The following is a 20,696-nucleotide window of genomic DNA, read 5'->3' as shown; positions in this document are numbered from 1 at the left end:
CACATGGTCTTCATGTTCCCAGCATAATATTTCTAAATCAAGACATGCTTAACGGTTAATTAGTCTTTTGCCTGTTTTCCTCCTTTTTTTTTTTTTTTACTATTGTTTTGAGCAACCTGATCTAGAGGAAGGTGCCCTGCCCATGGTAGGGGAGTTGGAACTAGATGATCTTTAAGGTCCCTTCCAACCCAAACCGTTCTGTGATTCTATAATTTATGAGTTTGCTTCTTATAGCAAATTCCTGATAATTACAAATCTTGACAGGTGCTTTGAGGATAGATTATAAACACAAGTTTCACGAACACAGAAAAGCAAGAGAGAATATCAAGACGTCTACGTGATGAACGTATTGCAAACAGATCCCCATTCCAACAGGGAAGGACTACAGACAAAAGGCTACCACATACTACAAGGCTCACCAGAACTTTCAGCATCACAAAGAAAATCAAAGCTGCCAAGTCCAACAGTGAAAAAACATTGAATAGCCAGTGCTCACCTGCCAAAGCGTGGATGGATTAAGCATCATTCTTGCTATTGACACTACAACCCTTTTCTCACTTACTGCACATATATTAATCTGTCTAAAGACAGACCTTTTTACCATAGCATATAAATACTCCTCAAGCATTAAGGATGCACTTTAACAGCACAGCTAGTATCAAGGTTATTGTAATTGTCATTTTTCAGACAAAAAGCGATTCCAAAAAAAAATCAAGCTGAAAGCCATCTGCTTAGCTTCACCTCAGCTGTCCATTGAAAGCTCGGAGACAACTGTTCAGATACTTAGCATTAAGTAGCATTATGATAAAAGCACAACTATTACCAGGTTCCTTGCTATCATTAAGTCCTTGACATTTTTGCTCCTCTCAAAGCCAGCCCCTGGACTGAGGCAGATCAATTCAGCAACGCCAACCTCAACAAGTCCTTGCAATCCACTCCCACATCCAACATCATCACATCCTTGCATAATTTGAGACCTACTGCCATCTTTCTAACTAAGCCAACAAACGAAGGAGGAATCCAACAATGGTTTGCTGCCCAAATTCACACCTCCTCTGAAATCTGTTCCTACCTCTGACTAAAGGTTTAGTGGAAGAAACACACACACAAAGCTGAAAGCTGCACCACAACACGGGGCTCTGCTACAGATGAGAAACTCGGCACTTCGGTTTGTTTGGTGAAGCTTTTTTTTTTTTCCTGTATCACAGGAGGCTGATTTGTTAACAACTGTCCCCTTTGATAGAAAGCCCAGCTTGCAGTTCTTTCGTTAAGCTGAAAATTTTCTACCACTGTCCAATACTGAACGCTAGGACTATCTTTCTCCTTGCAAATTAATTTGGAAACTGAGCCAAAAGATATGCATTACTGATACTTCCTCAACTGCTATGTATGTTACGCAAGTTCTAAAACACATTTTTGGCTAAACTGCTACGTTCATTCACTAAGAAGTTTTATCATCTGGGGAAAAATATTTATGGAAATCAGTTAATGAAGTCTGTCCTAAACCTATACAGGATTGCTACAAAACCTTATGAGAACATTTTTTGAATTATTAAGTCAAAATTTTTATGTACACTACACAAATTACACACTTAATGAAAAAAAAAGTCACGTACCCAGAAAAAGTCATGTATTTACCAAGTGATGTTTGTAACAGACTTCACAGTTCCGTGGAGAATTTACTACATCTATCAAACTTGAACTAGTCTGCTCCTACACAGACAGGTATTCCCTGTTACATACTGCAACATCAAAAACCGTGCCTGCAGGCTCAGCCCCAGCCTTGATAAACAGACCTAGCTACAACCATACTCGATACAGGAAAGCACCGGGTTGCAAAATAAACGTTAACAGCTTGCAGACCAATAAACTTAAACGGAGTGCTTTCCCTTCAGCCAATACATCAGGACAGGCAGCACCGCGGGCACAAAGATGACTGCTGGAGTTCAGGGCTGTCCCGCAACAAGAAAGGAGCATCAGGCTGTGAGCCCAAAGGAGCACGAGGGGAAATCTCAGCACTTAGACCGACAGCAGCAATTCCTGTGTTTTAATGAGTTCTTTGAGCAGCTGGGTAGAATCACACAGGGAATACACGAGGAACATTAGGAAAGGCTATTTCTGAATCACGTCATTAGCTCGATCTGCATTGTTTCATACAAACTCACCTTCTGAGCAACGTTTAACTAATACATGCAATCTGATATCTCACATACTGCCCCAAGTCTTCCTTGCTAAAGTGAAACACAGATTTCTAACCTTAGAAATCATTACAAATCTTTTCTTAGCTGGTAGACCCTGAAAATCATGACTGTTCAGCAATGAAGAACAGTACACTTTCTTCTCTGAACTTATCCCCTCCAGCACATCATCAAGCCATGCTCAGCATCAGGGGTTCAAATGCTAGCTAACCTGGGTTTGCTTCTCCCTAACCTCCCAAAAGCTAGAGGTGACCACCACCACAGGGTTGCCTTCCCTGGATTCAGACCTCAGGCTGCTGCGTCGGACTGAAGAAAGTAGCAGCAGCATCTCACCCTACCACCGTAGGGATCTGCATTCAATCTTCACTTCCTTCCTCCTATGACGTGATGGGAAATTAAACATTTCAATACATTAAATAATTATTTAATTAAAGACTTAAATGTAAGCCCTGGACTTCTCAACCTACAAGAGTATGCCAGCTTGCTAGTACTTAAAGTGAGTACAAACTCGACTCGCAAGAAGCAGCGTGGACTCAGCAGTATTCAAATACCAAGTGCCTCTGATCCAATTCCCCAGAGCGAACACTAGAGAAATCCTCTCCCCATTTAACAAACCAAGAATAGCAACATAAAGGCAATATCTATTCATTTTTGAAGGAGCCAAAAAACAATGCAAACAGTGAAAGTTACCATTGCTCCACTGCGCATAAGCTCGGGTAATTTTTATTCATTGAGCTATTGTATCAGTCAGAAAAGTAGGAAGTATCAAAAAAGCCTGTCGCAGAAATGCTGTTTGCCACAGGCTACGAGAATGAAATCACTCAGTCTTTTAGAAGAACAGATAACGTAGGTATAACGTTAACAAATGGCACAGAGAGCAGCTGAACGCTGACTAAATTATAAATACTTTTAAGAGAACAAGCTTGAATCACAGCCTTCAGCAGTAAATCTGCAACTTTATTAAAACGGCACATACTTCAGAGCTAAAGCAGATCACAAATAGATCGTTGGAGAAATTACAGCAGTATGCAGAGCCCTAAAACTACATGCATCCCCAAAAAGCAAAGAAAACGTTGCATCTTTTCCTGAATTATTGCACTGATAACTGTGTGTTGATCTACCCTGACTAAACAACCAGGATGCTAAGAAGTTTCACCAAAATATTTATAGGCAGTTTGTAGCAAGTGTAAAAAGGTGCAAATAAATTCATAGCAAACTGAAAAATGTTAAGAACCACAGTGAGTCTCAATCAAGAAACCTGAAGATTCTGCAGGTCCTAATTTCTGAGGACTGCTAGCTTAGCTAAGTCAGCTAACAGGTGGCATAATTAACAAAATATTGCAGTTCAAATCTTATCTGCCAAGTTTGATTCAGGGAGAAGATATTTTCCCTGTATTCTCCCCAGCGTTTGTCCCAAGTCTGTAATCCTTAAAAAACTAATTCAGCTTTAGTATACATCAGTGCCATCAGTTTATTCTTCCAGTTTTTCAGTTCAACTGGAAAAATCATAATGGCAAAAGAAAAACGTCAAGGGCTGGAAAGACTATAGTTACAAAAACAGAAACTTGATTCCTCCTGCAGTTACTGGGTAATTTAAAGTAAGTTTCATAGATGAAAATAAATTTTGACAGCTCAAGACATAAAATCCATGTATGTACACTCATAAAAAATATCAAGTTTCTGTCTATATATTTATACTGTGTGATCATTTGTCTATTTAAAATACACAATTAACTAAATTTACAAAATTTTATCTTACACATTCCCTATTTTATTGTTTTTAGCTATCTGTAAAAAGCCTGAGATAACTCAAAGTTTCTCTTACCCCCAAGCAGCCTAGCAGCCGTCCTCTGCACTTGCTTTTGTCATCATGAGTTGTGAGGCCGTTCTTAATAACTCAGACCCTATCTACAAGGGAAGTCCTGACAAATGAACTATTTTGTCTAAAATCTAAAAAAAGTCTCCAAGGGCCTTTCAAACTGTTATCAAAAGATTAACATATCAAAGAAAATTTGGCACTGCTTGGAATGTGCTTTTTTTTTTTTTTCCTCTGCTGTGCACAAACAATTGCAATACTGTAATTGGGCTCGGACGGAGGCTGTGCTTCCAGGCATCAGCCTGCCGGTACAGCTCATTCTATTCAAGCCACAAATGCCTCCCAAGGATCCTACAGACAGCTTCAGGTCTATGCATGAGCCCTGATATTATCTGCATAGCTGAAAGCGTATGTTTCTGACCAAACCCTTCCTTGTATTTACAGCTGTCATGAGGAAAGACAACAAAATTCATTTTAAGCTGCAAATCAGTGATAAAGAAGGCAGTTGAAAAACACACATTTTTCATTCTAAACATTTTACATTTTGTCACAGGGCATAACGATGTGATCGCATAGATCAAACTAAAAGAGGTTTGGACATCAAGCTGTACAGAGCTAGAACAGGTAACTTGGTCGCTGCCTCACCACTGCAGAAATCAGTGTCTTTTCTGTACAATGATCAAGCAACACTGCTTTGGTAAGCTGACAAAGGGCAAACCCAGAGATACTGCAAAACAGACAGGGAAAGCTAGAGACGTGCATGAAACAGGCTAAATTTTAAAAACATGTATGTGCAGAGATTAATACAAGTTGATCTTCCTCAGCTCCCTACATAATCACTGTAGCTAAATAAGCACCTAAATTTCTACAGGAAAGAATTAAGACCGAGAAAATCAATTGGCTCATCTAGAAAAAGATCATAAAATATAGCTCAAACATAAATTGTGTTCCTGAAACCTAATCTAGTGTCTTAACAAGCAACCCATCTGGCTTTGCGGGGTCCAAAAAGGGTCCATTATGGTGTCGTTAAGGGTTACTGAGACACTAAAGATTCCTATCCAGAACTTACTAACAACAAATATATCCTCCATTAAGAGATACTTCACAGCCCTGGAGTTGAAAATTAAGTTTCTAAATGACCTGATTTCATTACAGGTCTTCCAAATATCTAAATTAAAAAAACATCACGAACAGTCCTCCTTAACCATAAATACTGCCTGTTGCATAGCAGACATCTTATTCAGCTGTACCCTGACTAGCTGTCAAAACACAGAAAATCCCTGTTTTGTTCTGAAAATAGAAAGCCAAACATCATTTCAGTCACTCAGAAATCAAACGTTTCTGCCATTTACAGATGTGCTCCCAATCCTTTATCTCAAGAAGGAATCAACCTACCGCGGTAGCAGACCTTACAAAGGCAACATTTATTACCAGGTTTTATTCTTGTTCCAGGAGCATGCAATCCCCACACATTTAGAGCAGTTACCAAACTGAGTGCAGTTTTCCATGCATTATGGTAAAGGCTTTCAGCGTTCCATACAATGAACCTACAATTTGTAAGCAACTGCTTTACATGTATAAAACACCAGCTGATGTTCAATCTCTGCTATACAGGCAGCTGCAAAATGCAAAATTGAAGAAACAAACTATAACTGGCCAGTAAGAGGTGATTATCTGAGAATACATCAGATTTCAAATATGTTCAATTTCTTTGGAAAGATGAGAATGCAGCCTGGGTCATGGCTGTCCATTAGCAGAAGAGAATGGCAGTACATTTTACAAGGAATTTTTTACAAGTACATTTTACCGGAGGAAAAGCACTGACCTTCCACAGAAGTCAGCTTTTCACATGTGGATCAGGTGCTGCACAGGCATACTTGGCACGTCCAGGGTGATGGTGCTTTCAAGGACAGCTCTCCATGTGTACCTCAAGCCTAATGCCGAAAGTTGCTCTGAACAAGTTTATTTTGGAATTTGAATCTCATAAGATGCTTATATGTATCTCTCTTATCCAGCCCCTAGCAATACAAAACAATTAAAATGCTCCTTCAAAATTATTCTAGACAGTTTAGGAATGTCTAGGAAAAAAACTTTCTTCACAGGAAAAAAAAAATCTGTTCTTAACCCAAGGTTTCCTTTGCCATCCTGCTAAAGCGACTGCCTGGTTTACGCAACAGTTGGCAGCACTGACCACGCAAGGTTGCATTCACTAAGTTGTTCTTGACTTGTGTAATATTTAACCTGATGTCAGAACTGCTATCAGCAGACAGGAAAGAAGTTCTAGGTACAGTTTAAAAGACCACAATCTAGAAAAAGCACACTTATAAATGGGGCCATAAAAATAGTAGGAAAAGTCTTATCAGCTATTACTACTCAAGTCTGCAGCTCCTGCCCTTGCAAATTGCCAGTGAGTGCCACAAACAATACCTGAGCTGAGTCTGAAGCCCTGAGCTCATTCAGAATGAGCTGCACCAATAAATAAATGGACGAGCAAACAAGGTTAAGTTGTAAAAAAAAAAAAAAGAAAAAAGACAAATGAATTAGAAGCACACTCTTCTGAAACTGTATCGCGTAACACATTGCACACTAAAATAAATCACTGAAAAAAGCAAACTTGAATAGAACATTTCAAGCTTTCAAGAGCTAAAACCAAAGTTTCAGCCCACAGTGCCTTGGAGAACAGTCCCGTATTTACATTCTAGTCGTCCTCTTTCACATAAGAGGTCTTATTTTAGTATACGCGAAAATAACATTGTCCTTACTAAAATTTCTCCACTGGCTGCTTTTGAAAACATTGGCAGAATCTGCAACCCCTGAAAATGAGTGAAGGACCATTTTTAAACAGACTTGGAATTACAAATGCTCAAAGGCTATAGGAATGCCCTGCTAAAATCCACATTAAGACATTTTGTCTCCAAACAGCTTGTCACCAGGATTTATCCGTCCTTCACTCATCGGCCAAGGCATCTCCTCAAAGGAAAGCTTCCAAAGCTCCAGATTACAGCTTCTCAGTTTCTAAGGAGCTTCCAGACACATCTGTGCCCGCACTAGGCATTTCTGCACCTCTCATGTTCACCGCTATGGCCCCGTCAACAGTGACAACTTCCACCTCGTTTCTGTGACCAGAGGCACGACCTGTGACAGACGGGATCATGCGACGCCTCTGGCTAGGAAGGATCCACATCTGAGCTGCAGCAGCAGGCTGAAGACTTCTTGCACCACCTGGCAAGCACGACACCATGCACGCACAGAGTCTTGTCTTTGCCTGCCCCTGGAACGTAAAGCCACGTCACTCAGAGATCATTTCCAAACTGAAACAAATCACACGCTTCATACCTGTTGCATAACTTAGCCTAAATCCTGGGGATATTATGTTTTTATGACCTTAAAAAACAAAGGTTACCACATTTTTACTTCCACATACACTATTACGACCTTACCTGTGTTAACTTAAACTTGTTAAGCCTTTCAGTATTGTTTTAACATTAATGTTTATTGCTAGTTTGTAACCCAAATTACAAAAACAAGAGATACTCTCCTTGAAGGGCACCTTCAATCTGAGAAACACCTTACACAAAGGGAAGCTGTTGCCATTTACAGTTCTCCAGTAGCTTGTGGCTGCACCCCTAATTATGAAATTAACCACATAACATACAATAAACGTTTGTACACAACATACAGGCTGAAAGAAGTATGGAAGATCAAAAATCCTCCAGCTATATTTTGAAGAGAGCTAAGGTTATAATTTGTACTACAAACAAAGCTTAACACTTTAGTCAACTAACCCAGTTCTAACAATAAGAATGACATAATAGTTTCATGAATACATGGAAATTTTACAAGTACACGAGCTAAATTTTAACAAAGCCCTCCACTCAATACCTATTTTATCACTTCCCATCTTGGGCTTTCTGTTATAATACAGGCTTTTGTTTCTGTGTTTAGGCTTAAGGAAGACCATTGTATCCAACAATCACCAAACCAAAATCGTATTTACATTTGTGGAGTGTATTCTTTGTAAAGTATACTTTCTGCAGGCTGTAATAGCAATTGCAATGTTTACAGTAAAATACATACTACATTAAGTAAAGATAATCCTATATCTAACAATGACCTCATATTGTAATACATCGTGATAACAAAGTACTACAGCCTATACTATACGGAAAACTTACTTTCTAACTGGTCTTCAGATCCTTTTGTTCAGATCAATTAAAAATTTTCTACTACTGTAATAGTATATGCAAAAGTTGAAGACACGTTAGAAGAGGATTTAGGAAAACAGTCGGTCATATCAAGGACGGCTAGTCAAGCGCTTCACCACTTAATCTTCCTGGAATCTCATTTATCTTACTTCAAGCAGCACCTACTTACATTAATGAAAATTTTCATCTGAGAAATCAAGCACCAAAAGCCAACATTCCCTAACGCATGTCCCCACTCTCAGGCACACAAGAATAGCCTGTCCTTGTTTTTAAATTTCTGGACCCCTTACCTGGCTGCCATACAGGAAAGAAGGTCTGCACCACAGTCAAGGAATCCAATAAAGCATACATTTATTTTAGATACTTATTATTCTCCATTCCAAAATAGGAAAGAAACACTAGACTTTTGGGTTAGAATTCAGGGACTCTGACAACAGGGACAATGAAACGTTTTCTTTATTCTTGGAAGGGAAAGTTAAACTGTTTCAAACATCTTGGGTAAGGCACAGCGCCGTTACACCCAGTGTTAGCCATCAACAGCTGAGCACTGAAGCCCCTTCCAAAAAGACCCTCCTTTTTCACAAGGCATGAACTTGACTCGGACCTTCTATTTCATTAAACGACCAAGACTACCATGGTTAGATAACAGAGATGGCAAAGATGCCCCATCCCAGCACCAAGAGAACCGCAAGCATTCCAGGCGGAGAACTGGGAGTCTGAAGACCCAAATGCAGCAACAATGGGTCCTTTCAAGGAAGCATTTCCCCTCAGGGGCTGTGCCAAGAGCCCAACCTTTCCTGCGTGGCTGCCGCCTTATTGTGCGGTGTAGAGTATCTACTTCCCTGGGATGTATTTGCTTTTGTAGTATGGATGCTCAGTAAAAGGAGGCAATGACTTTTTTTTTCCCCTCTTCCTCTGAATTCTTGGAAAATATTTTGAGGGTAACATCAGAACATTGGAATCAAATTTCAAGGAGATGATCAAGCAAAACCTAATTACATGAGATGAATCTTCCCTTAAAAGTTTAGACATTTAAACTTCATTTCTTCAGAAGTGCATCTAGGTGGCATAGGTATGACTACAGTATATTTAGAGAACCAGTCACGTTCATTATAAGCAAGCCAACTGCTTTGGCGCTTCTATTTTCTTTCTCATCATAAGTACAATCGAGTACCTTTTGTTGCTCTCTCCACTGAGCCTTCTGAACGAGACAAAGTTCTTCTTCATACTTTTCTAACTTCATGATGTACAGTTTAAGATTCCTGAAGTTCAGCTTACGTGACTGCTAAATGCAGTGTCTTCCAAATTAACAAAAATGACAACAAATTATACTCCCTTCTATTTTTTTCTTAATGAAGTGAAGGTATTTCCATGCGTATAGATTAAACTTAAGCACTTAAACCTGGGTTTTCTAAAGTTTACTGAAAGTGCATTTTTATTTTCAAGTCATACTAAACTGCTATAAAGCCTTAATCTTGTATCACATTCACTTTAGTTAGATCAGAAATGCTTCAATGGATAGAGTTCTTCTCCTTATGTGCAAACGCACCAACCAACAGAAATACTACACAACATTGCTAAAACTGTAAAAATAACAATGTAAAAAATTAAAGTTAAATTATGTTCTTTGATACAACCTTTTTAAGATGTTAAGCAGGACAGCTTACCATGTCTGAATTCTAATAACCAAAATAATACGTAACAGAAAAATCTGCAAACCAGTTTCATTCAGAGACTAAACAGCTATAGAAGAGTATTTTCTCAAGCTCAAGAACGTACATAACCTGACAGCTTAGTTCCTGAAAATGATTGATTTACTCTCAAAAGTACCATATGAGGTAAGATTAGAAAACAGAGAGTGATGAGTTATGTTCTCTGTCCACAGACTTAAGTTTGACAAAGGCAAGAAGAGAACAGGAGCGCAGGACTGTAACATTAAACTCAGTTCTGCCACGCCTGTAATGTAAACTTTGGCCCACGTCCACCTAGCTACTATGTCCCAGTCATTCAAAGAGAGTCCTACAAACCCAGAAGAGCTTTAGTTATTTAGTGAACAGTTATCCCTCAAAGAAGGACTTCTACAATCAGTGAAATTAAATGAACTCACAGAAGCCTACTACAATACATTTCATCGCTGCCCTTAAATAACTCAGTCTAAATGGCACTCGTGTACCTCTTGGGAATGATTTCTACAACATCAGCAGTGGGAGACATCTCCTGTAAATGGAAACAGGCTGCAAAAATCTGACACTTGATCTCCCTTCAACTGCTGCAGTCTTCTCAGCACTGACTCTGACAGTCAGTAAAGGTCTTCACAACTGCTGCTTCCGCTAAGCAATAGCTTTGGGTCACCGTTGCATTAATATTTAACATTTAATCTGCATAATTACCTAAAAGTAGAAATTCTCCTTGAACAGATCAAATCTGGAGCAATATTGATGTCAGCATTTCAGCCACCATTTACAAATCTTCTTCCTTCTCAAACTACAAATGTTACCTTAGCAGTACTAAGAGAAGTAAGAGTACCAGGCTTCTCTGCCATAAGGAGGGAGGTTAATTTTCTTAAAGGCAAGACAGGAATGCTGTAATTAAGTACATTAAATGTATCAAGGAGCACTCTTTCGTCTTTAATTGCTGACCTCTAAAACTGGAGTATTGCCAGTGTCTACTCCAGTATTCAGAAGCAGCCCCTTGTCAGATACCACAGGTCCAGATGCTCTACTCGGATCTCCCCCATGAGCCTTGTTTTTTCCAAAAATGTTATGTCAAAACAGTGGTCGGCTTTCTAAAGCATGGTACAGGTTGCCACCATCCTCTACATACATCATATGCTTAAATAGCTTTTGCTTTATATGCTGTATTTAATAAACACGTTACAAGGCTTCCAAAATGAAGAATATTGACTTAACTAAAAATAATAATAATATAAAATTAGCATCCTAAGCATTAGGATGTTTCTTGATGGAGTAAAACATAGATATAAAATCCACATTTCGGAAATCTAGAAAAGATAAGATGTGAGGACAGAGTGAAACAGTAAGACAGACAGCTTCTGTTGAAAGGAGCTCACCAACCAGCACAGCCACTGCCCAACTAGCCTGTGTAAATCCTCCCATCACATCTGTCTTACAATCAGCAGCGTTACTTGACTTCAGATGGACAGACAGTTATGGCACTTAATATGGCATTGCTCCCCAAATGTTTATGCTATGTGAGGATAGCAGCAGGCACAAGAAACAGAGGCACTCCGTGTGTGTTCCATGCGCAAGACGTAGGCACAAAAAAAAAAAAAATTCTTTGCACTAAATGAGAAAAACACTCTCGTGATCCCACCCTGCCAATGGAGTTATGTGAACAAACAACCGAGCCAGCACAGAGGCAGCAGCCATTTAAAGCACCAGATAATCATTACTAAAATGGGCACAGGCTAAAAACCGGTGTCACAAGTGCTAGCAGCATAGCAGTACCAGCCTGAGACACAAAAACTTCATAATGCAGGCTCAGAAGGCAGTTATGCCAGCAGTCCCACTACAGGAGCTCCTACGAAGCAGTATAGCTGGGCAGGTGAGGGGCTGGAACAGCAGAGAGCTCCACGAGGATATCTGCACTAGCACAGGATATGGTAAGGATTCTGTTAGGCTGACCAGTTGTAAAATCTGTAGATAACGTAACAAAACTTACAAAGGCAGGAGCCTGTGCACACCTCCAGCCAAAGGAGCCTACACAACAGTCCTTCGAAAGCACGCCTGTTCGCTCAGAGATCTTCCACCCACCTCTGCTCCAGAGACGTGCCTTCATCCATGGGCTGGTCCCACCCCAGCGCAGGGGAAACTGCTGCTGCAGGACAACCATACGGAGTAACAAGCAGGCAGAGGCTGTGTTTCATACACTCACTGCTGGCACTTAAACCTGGGTGTCAAAACCAGGACCTTTAACACTGCCGGCATTAAGGCTCAGTAGATTGCCTCTAGCAATAAAACACGCCTATGACGCAGAGAAGTACTGTCAAGACCTTCTCCTGAAACAAGTACCTAACTTCTTTTCTGGTCCTTGCCAAACAGACCAACTGAAGACAGCATCGATCCAAAGAATGCGCCCTGCAAGGCTGCCCATTTGACAGCTCTTTTATGTACCCGTCTGAATTACCAGCTGGCCTGAAAAGAACTTTTTGCTGGCTTGTCAGACCTGGATTTCTGCTGTAGTGACAGAAGCACCAGTTTTAGACAGTAGACAAAGACCGTTCAAGCCAATGGAACAGCCCCTTCGAATTTACCGGGCTTTGGATCAAGCCTTCACAACAACAGCAGATAACATTAAGATTCCTCCACTCCCTGATATAAAAACATTTTTTCTATTTGGAAAGCATGGATAAGAAAAGCCATCCTTCTGCTCAGAGAAAATATTATTTAGCAATTCAACAGCAAAAGGGCTGTTCAGGAAATTCACCTGTACCCAGAAAAGACATACAGCTCAATAAACACTACTACAGGGTGAAGATAAGGTAAGATAGGTAATGCAATCTAACTGCAATATACTATTGCAACCTCAATTATTGGAGGCCAACCCTCAACTACATCACTGAACTTTCAGCTCCTCATGTCTACTACTGCATTAAATTTGTCCTGCAGAAGATAAACTCTTGCTGCTCTTAACACCAATCACTCGGGCAGATCTAAAGGACAGAGTTATAATGTAACTGTAATTTTCTTTACTGATTTGGAGGCATGGTATTATACCAAAATGCATAGGATTAAATTAATTTTTCCATACATTCCGGTTATCTTAAGAATAAGTCACCAAAAGAGAAGGACTAGTTGGATACTTTGTTTTGACATGAAGTCTACTGCAGACAATTAAAAGCAATTCTAAGAGGGCATGAGAATAACAATGCTTAAAATAGGATGGCTCTGCTGGCAGTTGGACTTTCTGCTTTGAAAGTTATCTGTCCTCACTAAGACTTCCTCTACTGGTGTATGTACTGAAGTATGTGTCCTTCAGAGATCTCCAAAGGCAAAGGTGGACCTTTCTAGCGACGATTAAGCACTAGGATTACAATTTAAGTCTAAAGCAGTAATTTGAAGCTACTGAAACTTCCAGAATAACTGAAGATTTCGCAAAGCTGTACTGCACTGAAGTGACAGACACACACTCCCATGCCGTAGAGCTTCTACCACAGAGAACCTCCCGGCAGCACGAGAACCTGCTCCATTTGCAAGCAGTGACACGAAGCACAGCATCTTTCCACACTGATCCAAGCAGCGTGGTCCAGCCATCAGAACGTCTGCAAGGTCTAAACTCACTTTGTATGACCACAAAAGCATACATTTTGTATGACGGACAGAAAGCGTCCTCTGCATTTTCGTCTCCTTGTCCCAACACAAACTAAAATTGGAATCCTTTAAAGTGGGGTAAAAGGTACGGCAGTAGACAGCTTAGTCTATTCCCCAACCCAAACCAACTATGCTTGCCTTTCCCAACACATACTAGCTTGTTCTTAATGGCCACCAGTAATAAGACTTCTTGAAGTACTATTTTACTGTAAGCAAGCTAAAAGCACAATCCGTGCTTTCCTTGAGTAAACTTAATCCCATTTCAACCTGTCCATAACAGTCTCAGAAAACAGCATTTCCTTCTTATAAATTTAAAACACTTGAAATCTGTTACAGTCCCCTTCACCTCCTCATCTCCTGCCAAAATAACTGATTTTCTTCCATCTTTATGATGTTGTTTCCTCAAACTCCGATCATTTGCATTTCTCTTCTCTGAACTCTTTCCAAGTGGTCTGAATTCTTGAATTTTGGCACCTGAAACAGATACTGTGTGCACACCGAGGCTACCAATAGTAAACAAAGCCAAAGGATTTCAGCTCTACATCTCACTGACAATATTCATGTTTAAACATCCCAGCACGATATCTGCCTTTTCTGAAAGCAGTGTGACACTGACTCATGTTCAACTTGTGATCCAGTACACCCCCAGGTCCTTTTTCTAGTACCTAACCAGTTATTTCTCACTCTGCATTTGCACAGCTGATAATTCCTGCCTAAATGCAGCAGTCTGCATTTGTCCCTATTGAATTTCATCCTATTTTTCAGGTCATTTTGAACTCTCATCACATCTTCCAACACATAGTCCCTCAGAATTTAATAAGCACGCTTAATCAGCCAGTTGGCTGATGCTTTCATTAAAGGCAACTGTATCCAGGACACAACCCTTCAACATAACCTCTCATTTCAACACTGAATCATTAATTACTGTTCTCTGAATAGAATTACCTTCCCAATTTTACACTTTCCCTAAACTACTTTCCTCCAGATCATGCCTCCATTTACTTATGAAGCCACTAAGATGTGGAAAATCTTTGTTGAAAAAATAATCAAGAGACAAGACTGCCAATGCTTCTACCCACAAACTCTTCTGCTCTGAAATAAAAAGATATTAGCCCTTTGATGTAATTATTCTCCCACAAAACAGTCCATGCTGCTATTCTACTTATCTTCCAAGAACTTGAAAATATGTAAGCTTATTTATCTCAGTTTTTTTCCATTTGTTGAGATGAAGTGAACTCTCAGACTTCCAGCTCTCTTCCATTCTACGTCTCTGAAGACTCGTCCTTTGCCAGATTTTTAGTACTTGTGAGTACTTCTAGGTAATCTTTTAGCATTTACTGAGCTTTTTAAAGTCATTTTAAGAATTTTACAGTGAAGCTTATCATGGCCAGCTGATGAAGAACCATTTAAGCAAACTACTCTCCAGTGCAAAATCACAAATATTCATGCAAGTATTAATAAGATTATCCACCTGTGTGAAGCTGTGCTAGAGGACAAGCAAATTAGGCAATGAGCACCTTAAATGTTTGCATCTTCTGCACAAATGTAAGTTCTCCACTGAATCAAGATCACTTTTTTCCCATCTTCCTCCTACTAAAAGTGTACTTTTACAGGAATGTTGCCTCTTGCTCGTTGCTATTCCGTTTGCATTTTGGCCTTCCCAGTATCTGTCCCCACTGATTCTTACGACCCTTTCCTGAACGTTCTTTATAGTGCAACTTATTTTCTACATTCAATTTTTCTTGCATCCAAAGTCAGAAAAAGCTAAGAGTCAGTCTTACTACTTTTTCTATTTCTCAAAACCCTTTCCATTTTGCTGTTGTCTCACACCCTTCATAAGGACCAGGAGCTCTGATTTCATAGCTGTTCTCATTTTTCGCCTTTCATTTTAACATCCTTTACCTACACTAAAATCTAAAGGAGATGCCATTTTTGTTGTTGAATGTACCTTCTAAACCGAAAACACATTACAGAACTTTGATAAAGGTGAGAAAAAAAACAGAATCGGATACTTTTGGTTTGGGGGATGGTCTACGGGTAGTAAATACTACAAAAAATCTCAGTCCAACTAAAGAAGCAATGGACTTACTACTATTTCCAGTACCTGATCCTCTTCCAAAGAGCTGTTTTAAGATGACCAATGTAACGCCAGAACTCTAATAAATCAGAACTACAAAAAGAACTCAATTCATTTAAAGGACAAATACGTGATCCATGCAAGGAAGATGAATCCCAAGTGCAGCGATTTCTGGTAAAACAGACAGGATTACGAACATGATGACACTGCACCACTTTGGAGCAAGCAGCTGGACTGCCCGGCCATGGACACACTGCCAAACCCATGCACAGGGCTCCACGCAGAAGGTGCTGAAGGTTAAATTTCCTTGTTTAAATAAGAAAAAGAGCTGCAACATACAGCACTTCAGATTTTTGTGTACGCCTCCTTCATAAATCCCAAGCAGTAACAATGAAACACCTATCGTTTGTTATTTAAGGCTGCCTTTCGGCTACCAAAGATTAAAGTTTGCAGTGTTATTTCACTCAGGAATAAAGGTGTCAGACTTGAGGCTATAATACAACTACAGTTTACTACAAACTGAACATTTGTTCTCTGCTAAGCAGATTACTTAACAAAGGAAATAGCTTTTTTATGAATGAAAACTATTTTTAGCTCATTGTATAACAGTGAAAGGGAAACACTTCAGCCTTACTGCTATTTCAAATATTTTTTAAAACATCCAATTAGGAAATTTGATTTTTGAACTAAGATTTCTTTTGTACTAACTCTACCATGATAAACATGGCCAGATTCAAGCACTAGTCAGAACGCTGGGTTTCCTTCCCCACAGAGAGAACCCAAGATGTATTAATTGGCACACCACCACGCCTACAGGCCCACAGCAGGCTTGCCTGTACTATATACCACACTGCGGTCATCTCCACCCAAAAAAGTGCACGCTCACTCAATTCTCCAATGCAAATTTCTAAGTACTTCAAAAGCTGAGTCTAACTGTATGCTGAAGAAGCATTTATTTGCACTTTACTCTGACAACGTCTGAAAATTGAGGAAATGAAATCTGAGAAACTCCATTTTTCTAGTTCCCAAAAGTTAAAGTTTTATAAGAATTACTTAAAGAACTTTCTTTCACAACATCTTAAAGGAATGCAATCTCTTCCTTCCACGCCAGGCTCATACCAGACAGACATTTAACAAGGAAAGTGTTAAAACAGTTCTCTCCAGCCTCTGATAAGGACACTTAAGTATACCTCTCAACTCAGAAATTCTGCACGCCAGAAGGACGGATTCCTACAACCAACTTTAGACAAGCTAAGTCAAAGTAATCTACTGCTGGCATTTACTGAAATAAAGCAAACAGTATCTGAAGGTTTCCAGGAAAAAAAAAGAAAGGAACAAGGGTCCAACAGTTAACATGCTTGATGAATACCTGGCTTTTCCACGTCAATCCCCTGTTCTAGTACAGATTGCATCTGTGACATGGGCAACCCACTTCGACCTGGCTTTAACAATAAAAAAGCATTTCCACAGAATGCCCCTAGAATGAATGGAACTTGGCTCCATACCACTGAAAGTCTAGGTCCTGTTGGCTACCTTTTACCCCCCACAAAAGACAGTGGAGACACCACCTCCTTGAGGCAAACAAGAAAAGTTCTTCTGAAAAATTCATCAGTACATTTATTTTTTTTTTTAAAGGATTCATTAGGTCCTCAGCAAAACAGTTTGCCTGATGCATCATGCCTGTCACATGGCGTGCTGGCCATGAGGAGGCCTGAAACATGAAGTTTCTCAATCTTACTCAGCCACCATGATGCAACTTCCCCCGCGCTGATCCCGGCAGGGCCCTGCTCAGACACCTCACTCCTTGTCTTCCAGTTAGAGACGGATTAGTGCCTGACCCAGACATCAAGCCCTCTCTGGAGGAGAAGGGCTGAATAAAAAAAAAAAACACAGGAACAAACACTTATTCTAGAAGACAATTAACAAAAAAAAAAAGCATAGGGTGAGAGCATGATGAGTTCTGTCCGGAGAGTGCTACTGAAGACACCGAGCAGAGAACCCCGAACAGCACCACTACCAGAAGACTTTCAGGAAGCCAGCAGCTGCTGTCCAGCAGCTCTGCTGGAGAGAGATTGCAAAGTCGCTGGATAACTTCCATGGAGCTTCTTTTTCCTCCTCATGAGACGGAGGGACAGCTTTAGCCAAAACCAAAGTTAACAACATCTCACAGCTTTATGGGACCTCAGATGGGGCAGGTATAAATGGAGAGGTGAAGGGAGACAGGCAGCCAGAACCTCAGCAAGAGATTCTGAAGGAGATGAAAGCTGAGCAGATACAAGCCTGGAAAGGGATGAGCACAGCTTAGCAGGCTAAATCCAAATGTAATACCCTATATGCTCGTGAAGTTGGACAGAGTTCCTCTAAAAGACTGAGACAGTAAGTTACCATGGTAATTGGAGCACTTTAGGAATCCAAGCAACATCAAGTCAAAAGGCGTAACTAGTAATAGCAAGACACAGGAGTACAATAAAAACATTCCACTTGAACAGTCTAGCCTAGAAACTGCTTTTTATTTCAGCAGACGCACCTAGACAGAAAGGGAGCCATATCAAAAAGGAAAAACACGCAGCAGCAAATTGCATGCTAAATAGAAGGGTTTAACTGAGAATTAGAGATGAGATAAAGATTAGAGATATGGAAGTACAGCAAAAGAAAGTGTAACTGGAAAGTTTGACACTGACTTGCACCGGAAACATCAAGCAGCAGAAGCTGGAACTCCAGCCACTGACTAAGAACAAGCAGATGATGGCTACCTCCCCAGCCACACCAGGTCAGTATCACCACCTCCCTGCAGGTTGACAGTACGTTACGTCAGTACTTGCTCTGAAAAACCTTAAAAAAAACACACGCTGCTCCTTCCTTCAGAGACTGATCTTGGTGACATGACTTGCTGCAAGTTATCTGTGGCAAGGTAAGTCTTCCTGCTTTGGGTTTGAGCTGCACAGAACACTTCGGGTGGCAGAGTGCAGAGGTACAAAAAGCTGCCAAGGGAAGAGATTCATTTTCGGTAGCAGTGCCAGCTTGAACAAGAACCTGGGAAAAGGCCTGAAGTCTGCCCCGAGCTGTACCACATTGCACTTGGCCTTCTGAACCACTTCTCTGTCCCTCACATCAGCATCACGACTGGAACGCTTACCCTTTTTCTGAAGCCCTTCAGAAGCCGAATAATTCCGATCATATCGGCTTTCCCTAGCTGACCTAGGCGCTCACTCTGGAACATCCCAAGCTGTCAGAAGCCAGTGTTCTCGTGTTCTTCCTCACGGGTGACTACACTGCTGCTAATACACAACACTGGTATTCCACCAAGCCATCTTATCAGCGTGTTTCTTAGAACTGAGGAGAGTTAGATCAATACTAATAAATTTTCCAATCAATCCCCATTTCTAGGTTTACATGGTTCGTGTTCATCAAAAACTGTAACGCTGTGTCCACAGATCGCTAAGAGAAAAAGAAGCGTACAAAACCAGCAGCATGGAGCCCTATGGCCATGCTACGTACCACGACAAACAAACATTTCCTCAGTGTACACGCAGTCAAGGTCTGCTGCTGTCACCTATGACACCGATACGTGGACACTGAGTTTAGCAAGGCCTGACTTATTCCATACGCTGCATTTAAATAACGCCAAAAAAGATGTTTCTCCAGAGATTCAAGAAATTCAGTGTTCTGCGGTAGACAACACAGGACCTTATAGAAGACAGGTTTATGTTAATGAAAAGAAAAATCAGCTATTCAAATATGATGAGACCGACGGCAGAAAGATATAGCTAACCTGTCTGAAGAGCCAGTGTGTGGACAAATCTCATACAATGGCTGAGTCACCTAAAATTAAAGAAAAAAATACAGTCAGAGAAATGAATAGGCTCAATGAAACTTAATCTTAATCGCACCTGCTGGGAAAATAGCTGACAGTTCTAGGTAGCATTTACAGCAAAGAACACATTATGAAGAATTCTAGAACTGGAACAAAATTCTCGATAACCAGAGGTTAAGAGAAGACAGCCAGCAGTACAGCCAGGCGCATCAACAGCCGTGTCACAACACTCCACATGTCAACCACCTCCGACTGCTGGAGGCTGCGCTACCTGGGCTGAGGCAGACAATCGCTTCTCCAAGTGCCCCAGCAGGAGCGAGCAGCCGTCCAACCACAACACCTGCGGGCACAGCTCGCGAGCCAGCACGAGCGGGCTTTGGGAGCCAGCGCTGCAGGTATGGAAGCTCTTCCCCTTCACCTTGAGCGATTCAAAGAAATTCTGCTGCGTTAAAAAAAAAGTAAAGGGGGGGGGGGGATACCCTGCAGGAGATGCCTCGCGGGGGGAGATGCCTCACAGGGGGCAGATGCCCCGCAGGGCTGAGCCCACGCTGGGAGCCCCGAGGCGAGGCATGCGGCCCCCTCGCTCCGGCTGCCCGCCGCTGCAAATGGTGCCGGCGGTGGCGGCGGATGAAGGTGCCGGGTACCGGCGGCGCTCCCGGCCGTTCCGCAGGCCAGCGGAGCGCCCGCGGCCGCCTCCATGCCGCCAGCCGAGCCCCCCGGTGCCCGGCGGGGCCGCCCGCAGGGCGCTGACTCAGCGCCGGGCCCTCCCCCTGGGCCAGGCTCTCCCGGCGGCCCCCACCGAGCGCGGCCGTGCCGGTTCCGGCGGTGCCCGCCGCCCAACCCCGCACTCACCGGCGGCGCCTCAGCTCAGCCCCATGCCGGCGGCCGCCCGCGGGACCGGGACCGGGACCGGGACCGGGTCCGGGACCGGCGCTCCCCGCCCCGCCCCCCCCCCGCCCGCCCGCGCGCGGCTCCCTCGCGAGCGGATCCCGCCGCCACCGGCTGCACGCGCTGGGCGGGGCAGGGAGGGACGGCCGCCGGAAGTGACGTAGCCCCCGCCGCCGCCGCGAGATGCCCCCCGCAGCCCGCCCGGCGGAAGAGAGGGGAGGGGAGGGGCTTGGGAAGGGAGGGGGAGAGGGCAAGGGGAGGGGCGGGGCTTGGGGAGGGGGCGGGGCTAGCGCCGGGGGACACCGGGGGGGGGCAGGGCCCGGTACCACTGGGGATGCCTGGGGCTGGGGGGGGCACAGCTTCATTAA

At 42.1% G+C, this 20,696-nt stretch overlaps 1 protein-coding gene across 7 annotated transcripts in view; it reads right to left on the bottom strand.

Moving 5' to 3' along the window:
- ATP13A3 (ATPase 13A3) overlaps positions 1 to 20,489 on the bottom strand; it is a 59,194-nt gene extending 38,705 nt beyond the window's left edge. For 2 of the 7 annotated variants that reach the window (XM_083848515.1, XM_083848517.1), the window contains exons 1-2: positions 20,293 to 20,489; positions 19,399 to 19,448 (exon numbers count right to left, since the gene is read on the bottom strand). The gene's annotated coding sequence lies outside the window, so the exon portion shown is untranslated. Of the gene's footprint in view, positions 1 to 4,023; positions 5,812 to 5,839; positions 5,949 to 7,149; positions 7,286 to 19,398; positions 19,449 to 19,711; positions 19,882 to 20,292 lie in introns of those variants that run through there. The other 5 variants (XM_083848512.1, XM_083848516.1, XM_083848514.1 and 2 more) reach the window with 4 other exon arrangements.
- Between the last annotated feature and the right edge of the window lie 207 nt (positions 20,490 to 20,696).

The sequence above is a fragment of the Anser anser genome, assembly GCF_964211835.1.
Source record: "Anser anser genome assembly, chromosome: 9".
Lineage (NCBI taxonomy): Eukaryota > Metazoa > Chordata > Aves > Anseriformes > Anatidae > Anser > Anser anser.
This window is presented reverse-complemented; position numbering and strand designations above follow the sequence as displayed.